A 12,333-nucleotide genomic window follows, 5' to 3' on the forward strand; every position below is an offset into this window, starting at 1 on the left:
TTTTTTTCTATCGATTTAATTTCATATAATTATTGTATTGGCATTATAGATGTATGGGTATTATCTTCAAAAATTGCCTTTTAAAATAACTTTAAAAGAGTTAAAGAGAAACGTGTTATAAATCGGTACAAATTGGGAATGCCGGGCTGAAAACTATAAACAATTTGAATGTCTATGATTATATTGAAGGATAAGTCCCTATTAAATTGGAAAATTAGATCAGTATCATATTACCGATATCTGACCACTTTATAGCAGAAATTAATTGAGTACATATCTGTAGTTCGAGGTAATAATTATGAAACGTGATTCAATAATAAATAAATCGTAAATAGTTTTACCTCGGACAATATACACGTCTACCTTTTATAACGAAGTATGGTTTTGGCCAAATATTTCATCAACGGAAGAAAAGGTAATTAAATTTAGTTAATAATAAAAATAAGAATTTAACACTAATTTCATATTAATAATAGTTTAAGAAAGATTATTTATTTATGTTTTTAATCTAGGAGGTTTGGGAAGGTAGCGCAATCCTAGTCTGCCATATTACTTGAGATCTATAATACAACTTTTTAATTAAAGATTAAAATAAAAATTTAAATAAAAAAAATAATAGGTACCTACCTAATTATAAAATACAATAAAAACATCTTATAAATAGTAAAAATTTAAGTAATATTAAAATTAAAGGACAGTCCACACGGAAAAAAATGTGTACTGCTGATTTATTAAAATCTTGTTAAAAACGGGATCGCAGGCCGTAACCTAATCAACCTAATCAAATTCATCAAATTTCGGAACACGTGCTCATACACCCGCGTTTGTCCTTCTGTAATATACAATTACGAAACAGCTTATTAGTTGCCATCCAGTCGATTAAACTCTAATCTCCTTCCAATCCTTAGAGCACGTGTTCCAAGTCCTGACAAAACAGAACCCCCTGTGTACCGGTCGCACCGGAATAGGAGTACTCCTAGCTGGGGTTGTACAGTCGTAATTTTTATATCAGTAAATTTTATCCGTGTGTAGAGGGAGTTCTCTACATAATATGCACCCATCGCTCATTAAGTGGAGAGCTGGAAAACATAAAAAAATCGTTACAAAGTATTACCAAACTAAAACAGAATTATATGTGTTAACATTACGGTATTGATTCATTCTAAACTTTTGTTTACGGATATGAATTACTTAGATAATGAATTGATAGACGCTAGAACGTGAGTAGAGCTCTTAAGAGGAAACTGAGCAGCCAAATATGAGCCGACATAGCTCAGTGGTTACAGAGCACCTGACCGGACATCAGAAGGCACGGGTTCAATTCCCGTTAGCGGCATTTATTTTTACTCGGGAGATATTTTCAATTTGTATTAGTATTTCAGGCAACTAATTATTGCTTATTTGTTATCCTTTATGCTATGCATAAAACCTTGTCTTATAAACATTTGTTTATCATTAAAAAATAATAAACTAGTATATTCACCGTATGAAGGTAAACGCACATTCTATGTACGCAGAAGATTTTTTAAAATTATGGTATCGCACCTGCGTTACTAGCATAAGTTATATTATTTATAAGCTACCTCGTTATTATATTCCTCGTATTCAAAATAATAGATCCGAAACTGGAAACTGATCTACAGTAACTAAGCTTTTCGATTGACTGCGAGAATAATAAATAATATTCATGTTGAGGATTATCGATTATGATTAACCAATTCAATAATATTATAATGGTTGTTTTGTTATTCCGTACGTCTTCCCCGCGCTGTAAAATTGAAGGCACACCACTGTATTAAATTGGCAGTTTATATGTAAATAATGTTTCGTATTTAATGTTGGATTGAAGGTATTATAATGCCACCAGCTAAAGCGTGTTACGAAGCGAGGAAATCAACACCAATACACAAACATATACAACAATACCTCTATTGCCGAGATAAGTCTCTTGAAAAATTGTACGTGAATCAATTTTCCGTCAGAATCGAATATGTTTCCTGAGTGAATCATAACAACTGTAAAGCAGAAAGTTTTATTCTCCAATTCAGCAAAAATTATCGAACCGTAGGCCTTGGCATAAACTCGTGCTGTTTTTTTCTTCTATCTGGAATTTTCTGGAAAAATGATTGTGACTGATTTGTTAAAATCCGGACAAAAACGGGATTGCAGGCCTTTCTTGTTAAACTTTTAATACATTCCTAAAATATCGAAATACGTGATCATACACCTGCATTTGTCCTGATTTTATACAATGACGAAATGCGAAAATATTAGAATTTTTATGAACTCATGTTCTGACATCGTGATAACACATTCGTGTTTTACTGAAATTTTATTAGGAAACCTATTCATTCGTTAAATGCGTTCTTAACCGGATTACGAATAATTTGAAGAATTTCTTAATAAATTTTATAATATATATAAATAGTAATATTTTATGTCAGCAATTTTTCTCCTAATTTTTTTTTTATTATTATTTTAATATAGATCATATGGGTTACATTAATACATACATATTTTGCGAAATATAATATTTAGGTTCATAATTGGTCATGTATACCTTATCAGAAAAGAGGAGCTCTTGTGCCTGATAAGGGAGCCCCGATTCTAAAAAAATAAATCACTTTAATACTTTTGGCCGAGAATTTCTCAAATTACGTCATATATAACAAATTATTACAAGCAATAATTATTAACCTGAAACACTTAAAATCTTCCGAGAAAAAATAAATGCCGCTAAAGGGAATTTAACCCGCACCCTTCTGATGGCTGGTCAGCTGCTCTATCATTGTGCTGCGCCGCGCCGGCTTAATTTTAAACCCGCCAAATAATTCAATGTGTACTAGTATTTTTCATTCAACGATTTTCATTTAAATTTGTACGGGTGTTTCATGGTAGTAATTATTGCTTGTAATAATTTGTTATCCTTTATGCTATGCATAAAAACGTTGTCTATAAACATTAGTCTATCATTGAAATTAAAATAATCACATCGGTTGTATTTATAAAATGAAATACAATTAGAAATATTTTTTTATCTTGGATAAATTGAGATTTTTTTGATCAGGAAGCTGGGCTGCTCATCTTATTAAAGAGTATTATTATTATGTCAAGCCGTTTATTTTTTAAAAGTCCTGTCTTCATTGGTAATATTGGAATCATTTTTCAAAAGACTTTATAAATCCGTTCCTCGAAATGTCGAAAGCAATCCTCCAATGCTGTAATCTATTCACTAGAAATCGTTTGTTTTGTCTTCCGTGTTTCTAAAGGTTGATTACCTTACGCTCAAATCATCATTAGTAGAGCTTCTCTAACTCATGGATTTACATCATCAGATTCTGTTAAATCATGGAGCTCAAATGTTTCTTATAAATACATAAATATCCGAGATAGGGTTTGAGAATTATTTTCCGCTGTGATTCCTGGCGTGATATTTATTTATGCAAGCCTCATCGCTTACCGCCAATTTAAAAAATACATATCATTCCGTAAATCGGATATTTTTTTCTGTTAAGTGAAATTTGTTAGAACATTTAATTGCAGCAAAATTAGCATATTTTCATGAGACACATGCCTTACATTTTTTTAACCTATTTAATTAACCTTCTTAAATTTCATATGCATAGGAGAGCTACTCGTTCTAAAATCCTGTTTGAAGGTAACAATACCAGGACTGAGCATTTCAAACGCTTGTACCTATATTACATGAAGTTATTAATAGAAACGTAGATACAGAAGGTCTATTGAACTGCACGGAAGCTAGGCACAATAAGGCTACACTATCATACATTTTAATCAATATTAATTTAACCTAAGTATACTTATATATTATATTATTTATGTACTTGTATGTCTTACTTTTTATATCTTTCTAGAGCTTGTTTTCATTTTATACTATTTGATGTAATTTGATGATCAAATGCCACACTTAATATTTTTATTATTAGGTTCGTGCGCTTGTATTAATTGTGTCATCCCATTATTGTTTATTTAATATGTGTACTGTAGATATTAAATGGATTAAATAAATTAATTACTCGTGCCTACCTATATTTCAATTTGTGAATCGTAACTACTCCCAACTGTTTGATGCCAGTGGAATTTAAAGCAACTTAAACTTAAGGCATGCTGGGAGGCTGAAGGTAGTAGGCAAGAGAAGGAGATGACGAAGAGGTGGGTTGAAGTACCTATGGAGATTTATTCATTTCAACCTCTTAGCAAACATCCATCTTAAAACTGTTAAGGAAATTAGTGCCTGTTTACAAATTTATTTTCGTTTGTGCTCTCCGTGTAAGTTGTGAGAGAAGTAGCAAACTACACTTAAGAGGGGTTGTTTCACGGAATTCGAAAAATTCATCAAATTTCAAAGTTGATTTTCAAGTTCTGTGAAGGTTATATTCAAGTTCTATTATTACATCATCACTGGCCAGTTGCTTCACAAAACTGAAATCACAACAGAACTTGAATAGAACCTTCACAGAACGTGTAAATCAACTTTGAAATTTGACGAATTGTTTAAATTCTCTGAAAAAAACCCGTCCGTATAATTTAGCAGTTTAACATAATCAAAATATTCAAGCACTTATTTACCTGCCATAAACCTAAAGTTAAACGAATCCTTCAGTGAAAGTTTTTCTAATTCAAATGAATACTTCATTAAATGTTTTATTTTATATTTGCTATTTTTAATATTCTGAGTTGTTTTAATTATGGTTGAATCTTTAATAAGGATAAATAATATCGTAATATTTGAAACTGTTATTTCGTGGTGGAATTCCATTATAAATATATATAAAGAACACAATTTTAAACTTTTTTCCACTTGTTTTTATTTGACCGTGACCGGTTTCAGCCTGTTAGGGCCATCTTCAGACTGGTCTGAAGATGGTCTGAAGATGGCCCTAACAGGCTGAAACCGGTCACGGTCAAATAAAAACAAGTGGAAAAAAGTTTAAAATTGTGTTCTTTATATATATTTATAAATAATATCGTGTAAAATTTCCAAATATTAATTACATTTCTTTTAGAAATCTCTTGATTTTTCAAATTATTTCTAGTATGTTTTTGATACCCTGGCTCTTCGACGGTACCATAAAACTGTACTATAAATAACAATAGTTTAGGTTTTGTCGCCATCTCAGTGCAGTAGATCAATACCGCTAGATTCACCAAACAAACGGTAAAACACGCTCAGCGTGCTTAAATTTTGATTGTCAGTGTTGCAATTGGTTTAGTTGTAATGAATTATTATTCATACAAACTGCATCCTACACCTAGAGTCAACTAGTACCTTAAGACTCCGGTCCAAGGGTAGCTAATAAAGATTAGACGTAGTATTGACATAGTATTAAAACTATGTTTATAACTTTTGGTTAGGGATAGATATAACTGAAAATTGCAGGTGTCTATTATTATATATCATCTTCTTCATATACCGTCTTCATATCGCGAAAATACTTTTCTTAGGTTTTATTATATTTCTCAGCTCAGTGTCTGTTTAAAATTTAGGTCAAAATTTATAAATTGTTGAAGATTCCCATTTTCACTTCGTCGGGAACTTTGGTCCAGACGAAATGTGGTCAGTCCCGACTATATACATTTTGATTAGAGGGTAAATCGAATCATAAGTTGAAGGATATTACAATTTTGCCGAGTCGGAGCTTAATTTAAAAACATTCATGATATTCCGGAAACTTGTTAAAGTATCAAATAACTCAAGACTCGGTCTCAACAAGTGACATAACTTCAAAAACTTCAAAGTGAATATTATGTTCCTTATCAAATATTTAAGGTGATTGGCGTAGGACGTAATGGAGAAGTCATATTCAGGCAAAGGGGGGTCATTTAAACATTGTATAATTCTCTACCATAACGGAAATAGTATTTTTTTTACATTCACCATTATTAAAATCATGACCGATAGTCGCAAGACCGGAAAATTCACTCTGTCCATAATATGGAGGCCCGGTGAGGTCTTCAGGTCAGGTACTTCCCCACCTTCCTTCCTATCTCCTTCCCCTCTCCATTGCCTTCAGTCTCACAACATACCCCTAATATGGATGACTTAGTCTCACTGGCTCCTGACGGTTGGGAGAGGTTGGGACTCTTGTGCGGTATTTACATAAATAAAGGGTTGGATGGATGCTATTTGTCAAGCGCCTACTGCCAAATACAAAAACTTATGGCAATAAAAACATAGTAATGAAATATACTTAGACCGTGATGTTTGTAATTTTCTTTCTTTCTTAAACCAATCGAGCGATGCAGATTCGCGGGTTTTCGGTTTTCGATTCAGCCATTCGATTTAATAAATATAATACCTCCAAATACCAATTTGGAAATATAAACTGTTTACTTCTGAAACCACCCGGATTTTATCGTTTATCCCATATTTTAAATATTTATGAAAAAATCAAAAATATTCATTTCAATTGATAAAAATCAGCTGCCTAAATTTTGGTAGCTATCACTCGAGTAGATGTTTGTGATTTTCAGTGAAATTAGCGGTAATTCTAATCCCGGGCTCAGCTGGGTAGTAAAATGAGATTTTTTTATTTATTGTTATTAAGTTTAATTTGTAGAACTCATTTTAATTTTTTTATTTTTTATATATTCAATAATATTATTATTGGGTTTATAAAAACAGTGTATTTTTAAGTTCTGCTGTGTAATTATTATTACGCGTGACAGCTGTTTCGCCCTCTGAAGGCATTATCAAACTGTGATAGTTTGATAATGTACAAAATAAACGAACAGTTTGATAATGCCTTCAGAGGGCGAAACAGCTGTCACGCTTAGTAATAATTACACAGCAGAACTTGTTTAAAAATAAACTGTTTTTATAAACCCAATAATAATATTATTGAATATATAAAAAAATAAAAAATTAAAATGAGATTATTAGAATTTTGGGTATCGTGAATACTAACTTCAGCAAGTTTATTCTTTATCACATCGTGTGACCGTTTCGCCCTACAAAGACATTATCAAAGGACATTAGAATTATCTATCCGATCCGAACGATAAGGGTTCCTCCGAAACGTTCCCAGAAGCGCCCCTAACCATAATATGTCATATACACCGGTAGATCAGCACGCGATCGGTTCCAGCGATAACCAGATAACCTTATTGCCGTTTGGTACAAATCGTTTTATTTTCCAGGTATGTGAGCAACCTGTTATTTATAACTATGTCCAGTTCTTTAAAAAGCTTTGAGGTGATATCCGTTGGGCGATAGTTGGAATGATCGAAACTGCAATTCGTCTGGCATCTTTCCTTTGTTTGGTAACTGTTTGAATAATTTGTTGAGCATATCTGCGGGAATCTCTTTATGACTTGCCTTGCTGTTGAGTCAGGTCTGTTGGTTTCGTGAACTATTAACTTATTCAAGAAGCAAAGAACGTCTATGCTTCGCGCTGATGTGGACCATTTCATTTGAAAACTACAGTATCGTGTACCGATCTATGTAATTTACGCGAGAGTTTCTGGTCTTGATTTGGGTTTTCAAATATTATTTTGTTCTTCTTTCTCACTGTCTGTGTTAGCCAATAGTTTTTCAGATGTATCAAAATAGATGCGGATTTTTCTTCCAATTTATTCAATGCGTAGGTTTTTGATAATTTGATGTATTTTTCATTAGCAATTTTGCACACACATGCTCACTTGTACTATCAATCTTATTTTCTTAGAAGCTAGTTCTCCAAAACATATTTGGCAATATATTTTCCATCTGACTTCCACGGAACAGCGACCAAACACATCGGTGAAAGTACCAAACGCACTCTAAACTTTCCTTATGAGAGCTTTTGCACCTGTATTCTATCTTGCTGTTTTTTTACATTTTCATTTTATTTTATTTCTGTATTCATTTTAAGAAGATACAAAATACATGACCAGTTTGACTTTTACTACAGAACGCGTTACAACATTTTAAAGAGCAAATGTTTTAATAAATTAGCAATATTCTGTAACAGAAAGTTTTCTCCGTGTGTGTGTGTGTTGTGTGCAAATGTACTTCTTCAACTTATCATAAAACCATCGTGAATTATTTGATATTGAAACGTGTTAAACGCGAAACGTGATAAAGAGGAAACAATGTTAGGGTATCGCCTGTCGTCACCCCAACACGTACGTCAAATCATTCAACTGAGTAGGCTCGGGAAATTCCCGATTCATTGGCGTATTCAATAAGGCTTAATCTCCCCGAATTTGGATTTAGCACATTCTACAGCAGTACTAAACCTATTGTGTACAATTTGCTTCAATCCGCAATCCTATTATTGTACTCAATATAATCCCCATACCTACTATCACTACACTGCTAACATTATCTCTTAGATGAGATCTGTTTGCTTGAAATGATACATGTTTATAAAATGAGTATATTAGTGTATAAATGGAGATATCGATCTTTAAAAGTGGATGGATGGCATCGATGTATCACAATATTTATATGAGACTAACTACAACTACACAATACTGCCTCTAATTTACAGGTCACATGATAATTCATCACATCTTTAAAAAGTTATATAAAGTCATGGAAAGTGATGAAAAAAACTTTATTAACTGGGTTAAGTAGGTTAAGTTAGGTTAAAAAAATATTTTTTTCATCGTTTCTAATGACTTTATATCACTTTTTAAAAGTGTGTTGAATTGTCACTGTGTTGAGTTATCATGGAACCAAAATTAGTATTGCTTATCTCTTCAAATTATTGGACAGCGTTATAATATAATCATCATTTACTAAAAGTTTATCAGGTAACCAGTTTATTCATTCGTTAAAGGCCTACAATTCCGTTTTTTACCGGATTACTATGATATGAAGAGATTCTTAATAAATTAGCAATACTCATTTTTCTCCGGGTAATGATAGCCAACTTCCGATAGGAAAGGGTACCAGAAGAAGAACGAATATTAACAGAACAGAATTAATTTATAAAAAAATATATAAATACTTACGTAGGCACATCCTAATAATATTTAATAAATTCAAAGAAGCAATCATTTCTAGAATTCCTTACGTCTTTGTAACCCTTACTGCTTCACTCAGAATATTCAAAACTTTTCAAAACAATGAATTAATAGTTGTAAACAAGCTTTGTGTCCTGTTTCTAAAGAAGTAAAGCATTTACGTACAATGTCTGTATACGTAAAATGCCTTCAAGTAGGTACTAAACTGTTATGAATAAAACAATGTTATTATAACGTACGTAGTTACTCAGTCTTTGGTCGTAAAAGGAACGCATGAATTTCACGAAATGCCTATAATTATTTAACTGTTTTGTAAAATACATAAACGGTGAAAAACTTTTTGTATCCACATATTTATGTAGTTCTCAGAAGTAGCTTGAAGACATTGTGATTGTAAGATAGAGCTTTTGATAGAGAGCCTAAATATAATCCACGTATAATGATTTTTTATTCTGTGATACGTTAACATATAAAATGTTCTTGCCATCATCTCTTTTAGTAGGGATCATTGCTGTCAAATAGTATTACATTATATGAATTTAGATTGTAGATTAAAGTTACTTATTACACAATTTTAAATGGACTCAAATTTAGACATTATTGTATATAATGTAGATTTTATTTTTCACTGTCCAAGCTCCCGTTCTACAATTTAAAAATCTTACAAGGAGTGGGTAACACAATAGCGAATGGTGATCTTCAATTCTTTTTGTGTGGGAAACTTTTCATTTGCTTTCATAAGCTCGTAAAAACATACAAATAATCGTTTGGGAAAAAAATTAAACATAAGAAATTTATTTACAGGTTGGTACCTACGTTAATGGGTCGTAGCGCAGCTTGCGAATATTTTGTAGCCATATGTTTTATTCTCGTAGGTACTTTGTCAATGTTTGTATCTCATATCTGTAATTTAAAATACGTTTCACTTGCCGAGAAGTTTTCCAAATTCAATTCAACTTTATTTTGCTCTCGAAGTCTTCTGACATTTGATTCTAAACGCATGTACAAGAGTTGACATCTGTCGGCAAAAAGTAACTACTTTAGTTTGGCAAAATAATTTTGTTTATCTAAACGAATGCGAAACTCATAAACAGTTAAAGTTTTAACATAATTTTCCTGGCGACATAAAAAAAGTTTATTTATTTTCATTTCAATCGATGCTTTACGTTTGAACGAATAACGATTTTCATTTCATAATGTAATTATTGATCAACAAGGGGCAATAACATAACCTTTTTACGTATTTATCCGCTTATAGGGTCATCCAGCATTTTAGGGTCATATATAACCTGGCGTCCATATTTTATAAAAGTATTTTTATCTTTTTCATAATTTTTTTTGACGTTTGAAAGAGAAATAATTACTCTTTCCAGTTTACTTCAAATATTTGAACTGGAATCCATTAATAAAATCCTAAAAATATCCAAAATGAATAATTCATTTTCACGCCGCTATCGTAACAATCGGTTTAACTTTAAAAATGATTTCTTATTTTTTTTTATTACATAAACACACCGGAAATAAATACACCGGAAAGATAATTTTATCTTGTTTCTAAAACAGTATTTTTACACAGAAAATTAAATAAATAATATGTACATAGCGTATTTGAAATACACAGCAAATAATGCGAACTGAACAAATGTGATGAAAGTACTGAAGGGTTAATATAAATACATGTATATATCACGTGAAATAATAAATATATGTAGATACCTAATTTCTGTTATTAATTCATTAAGTAGAACGACCAACATAACCAACATTTTCGTGTTTTATTCTCAAATGTATTATATTCTTCAGCAGTATACAAACCATAGATTTTAATTTATTTTAATTATTTTCATCTGCCGTAGTTATTTCAGATGTTCCTTTCGTGATATTGAAACATACAAATTATCTACTAAATAAATAATACTTGTGAGGTTGAGCGAACGTCCTTGTGACTTATTCGATTGTCAGAAACATATTTTGTTTGAATTTGTGTCGAAATATTCTATTTTTCTGGAGTGTTCCGTATGCAAGTTATCAGCTTAATGTATTACTTACTCGACGAGGAAAGCTGGAATTACTTGTTAAACTAAAAATATATAAACATTTAATTGTTTGGTTTTATTCCCAGCTTGGCTTTTACATTGTATAAATATATATATAGTGTAATAATAGTATAAAATATTTCGACGAACTATTGGTGTTAAAATAAGTTACAATTTATTTTAAATATAATTGTTTTTCAACGATAATAGTCAACCCTTTACTTCTATATGCAATTTTTTTCGATTTTATTCAGTTTTTTTTTTTTAATTTCGGCGAATAAAAGTTAGTGCATAATTTTGTGTAATACTTAAATAATTAACCACATGCATACTGGATAAAATCGAACAACGTTTTGTAACGCATTGCTTTTAATTATAACCAGGTAAAAACTTTCTCAAACCCCCGCTGATTTCCCTCTTAACCTCACATTTTCCCTCCATTATTGTTTCTGGCAAAACAACTGCTTCGCTTTTTTTTATTATACTTAAAAATGGAACACTTTTAAACTTAATGAAAAATCTTTCCAATAAGTACATAACCCAATTTCGAAAATAAAAAGAGTTTCCAAGTATTTTCACGGTTTGAAGACAAATTCATAATGTTTCAGTATTTTCTTAGAAGGTACCGTGTTTTGCTGCATTTGTGCATAAATATTATTGTATTCGATCAATCAAAAATAAATCACAACAGGTTTCTTCGCAAACTTTTAAAGTCGCGATAACTTTTATGTGCTTACTTTATACCTATATTATATAATAAAATAGTATTAAAGACTTACTTTTTAATTCGGAGAAATGACAGCTCGTCGGAAAACTTTAACTGTTTGAAAACGAGGGAAATCTTCGGGATTTCACTGCCAAAGACGCGACTCCGGTAGCTTAGGCAACACGACTGACAGCGATGTATTGCGGATTGCCTGAACACGGTATTTCAGGCGCACGCGCATGAATTGTGAAATACATAATATTCCCGCCCTTGACTGACGATTCGTCCTATCCCACTGCGCTGGAGTTTACACCTCACGCGATTGTTTGAATTAGTTTGAACTCTCAAATGCTTGACGATTGCATGTGAAAACCGTGGAAATACATTGTTTTATACACTTTAGCCTTAAGAAATCACTTTTATGGTTCGTGACATGTTAAATTATTAGACCGGCTAATATTTGTTTCATAACTTCTGCGCATTGCACAGTGCAATGGCGTGGTAGAGTATAATCCGTCAACTAATCGTTTTGTTTTAAGCTAAGGCCGTAAATTATCTCAGTTACTTAAATATCAGTAAATTTTTTTATTGTTACACTTAGTTTTAATATAATATTTC

The 12,333-nt window shown here is 31.6% G+C and overlaps 1 protein-coding gene across 1 annotated transcript in view; it reads right to left on the reverse strand.

Annotated features, from left to right (window-relative positions):
• Positions 1-11,906, reverse strand: part of LOC149417841 (uncharacterized) — a 410,945-nt gene extending 399,039 nt beyond the window's left edge. The window contains exon 1 of the mRNA XM_089639478.1: positions 11,789-11,906. The gene's annotated coding sequence lies outside the window, so the exon portion shown is untranslated. The remainder of the gene's footprint in view (positions 1-11,788) is intronic.
• Positions 11,907-12,333: the final 427 nt, after the last annotated feature.

Source organism: Hesperophylax consimilis, chromosome 14 (assembly GCF_061612785.1).
Source record: "Hesperophylax consimilis isolate HC1 chromosome 14, BYU_Hcon_1.0, whole genome shotgun sequence".
NCBI lineage: Eukaryota > Metazoa > Arthropoda > Insecta > Trichoptera > Limnephilidae > Hesperophylax > Hesperophylax consimilis.